This window comes from Jaculus jaculus, chromosome 1 (genome assembly GCF_020740685.1).
Source record: "Jaculus jaculus isolate mJacJac1 chromosome 1, mJacJac1.mat.Y.cur, whole genome shotgun sequence".
NCBI lineage: Eukaryota > Metazoa > Chordata > Mammalia > Rodentia > Dipodidae > Jaculus > Jaculus jaculus.
In genome coordinates, this window is record NC_059102.1 from 255711316 (window position 1) to 255713850 (window position 2535).

General features: G+C 41.6%; 1 pseudogene; it reads left to right on the forward strand.

Moving 5' to 3' along the window:
- The first annotated feature begins 540 nt into the window (after positions 1 to 540).
- Positions 541 to 629, forward strand: LOC123458067 (annotated as a pseudogene).
- Positions 630 to 2535: the final 1906 nt, after the last annotated feature.

Genomic DNA, 2535 nt, shown 5'->3' on the forward strand with positions numbered 1-2535 from the left:
ATGAAGATAGTCAAAATTTAATTAAGGTTTAATTTTGGAGGTCAATAATGGCTCTCCAAAGAGACGTTAGGGGCCCTGGAGTATCCCTATAGCTTACTGGTGTGTTCTGTCTGTTAGGATGAGTCAGGGTCATGCTGGCCAAGTAGTTTACCCTTCTTTGGGAAGTCAAGTGGACTGGTTGCTCCTTAGTTGTGACTCTCCTGTATCGGTCTGTACACAAATTTTGTTTGGGTCTCCATTTTCTCCCTGCTCAGAAAGACAGGTGACCTACCAGGGAGCCAGGGTAGAAGTGTCCCATAATCTCCAGTGGCCTCATGACCTGGGAGCACAGGCCATAATATTGGCGTGGTGCTTTTTACTCCAATGATTCCAATTGGGTTTGGATTCTACATAGGTAATTAACACACTTAGAAAGGAAGTTGCATCAGCCTGGATGTATGTACATATAGAGACATTTGATTACTGAAATAGATTTAGTTAAATAATGGCACAAGAGATTCTACATTCATTTTGTCCAACCTTTTAAAATTTTGTTGTCCTAAGACTATATTTTCAGGGATCATTTCTATAGTTCGTTACTAGAGAAGTGTCTATGACTGTGTAGAGCACTTAGTTATTCCCTTACTGGGCATCTACCCTAAAACCTTCAAACCACAGGCCAGAGAGATTTGCTCAACCATGTTTATAGCAGCTCAATTCATAATAGCTAAGAGCTGGAATCAATCCAGATGTCCATCACTAGAAGAATGGATAACTAAGATGTGGTATATATACGCAATGGAATTCTATACAGCAGTAAGAAAAATTGACACAAAGAAATTTGAGGAAAAATGGTTGAACCTAGAACAGATCATTCTCAGTGAACTCAGCCAATCACAGAAAAACAATCACCACATAGTCTCACTCATCTACAGCACCTAACCTGAATCTACCCAAGATACCTTACATATGCAGCAAGCATCTCATGGACTAGACACTAGGATGGATGGGCACAGAAGGGATGATAAACACTAATTTAGACCCAAATGGCAATGGTACCATAAAATTCAACTTCCTAAAAGGCAGACCAAATGGCTAAACCTTCACCAGGCCCTTACAGGAAACACTTGAACCACAAGACACTGGAGAGGGTAGGATCAAGTCTAACCTAAATCTTCTACATCTTCCCTCCCTCCTCTCCCTCTCTTCCCCTACCCTCTCTACCCTCTCTAACTCTTGTATATTAGTTATCTTTTTCCTCATTTTCTTAGTGGGCACTGACCTGTAACTCCCAGTACCAGCATAGGGCTACCATCCACAATGAGCTTTTGATCAGAGAAACCTATAAGGTTTCCTAAAAGAATGACAGATTTCCTAAAAGAATGACAGAGTACTTGATGACCCACCAAAGTTTAGTGGTAAGACCCTATTGCTGAAGACACCATATGCAGCTGACACGTAAAATGGAATGGCATGGCTGGAAGCCAGGAGAGAGTCAGACCCCAGACAGTCAGCTCGTCTAGTGCCAGAAGGTGCTACATGGGCGACTGGGGGAAATGACCAATATCTGTCCAAGCAACTCATGGTCTAACCTACTTAGCAACAAATAACTGGTTGTGATGCCCACACAAGTACAATAGTGGCACACATCCATGGTGGGGAACCGACTGCTCTTGATTTGGCTACTGACACCTCAGTGGTATGGGACCCATAGCTGGAGCTGGAAAACAAGTCACAACCATATCTAAACATAAGTTCACTCTCCACTATCAAACTACCACCAATCATGGTCTACAAGAGGGCCTACACATATTAAATTCTCTATAAAAAAGTAAGGGTTATCTCATTTGTCCTGGTGCAAACTTACCCTCCATTGGAGAATCTGCTTCTCTTTATCAGATAGATGCAGATCCTAAGGAGAGAGTCACCCATCATACCACAAAAGGGCCCCAGCTGAAACTAAGGAAAATTGGCGAAACCAGAAAGGGTGCTGTTTTCCTGATGAACCAGATACCAACACAAATGGGAAGGAAACCAACACAGAGAAAAATCAACTCCTACCAAATCAGAGAGCCAGAGCCTCAGAGGCCCCCAACACCTCATCACTGAAGCAGACCAAAAATGCACCCAACATGGCTCAGGGAAAGTTTGTGGAAGAGGGTGTGGAAAGAATGTCAGAGCCACATGTTGGATCATGATATACAGAGACATTTATCGTACCAATAACTGTGGGCTAACTCCACAATGCATGACCCATATGCCTCAACAAGGAGGGGCCAATGTGGAGGATGAGCCTAATAATGATACCAAACTGCCTGTATTTGGTGAATAGAAAACTAATAAAAAAAAAAAAAGTAAAAAAACAATGTGTCCTATGGCAGCATACACCATTTATCTGAGGCAAAGAAAGTTAGAACATCTTACTTTTACCTGTTCCCAGTCTTGAAAATAATACCAATTAATTTATAAACAAACTAATCCATTTAACCTAGAAATTTTAAGAAAAGGAAAAGTAAGAGTATAAAGTCTTAGCACCTGCATTTGAAAACCCCTTTG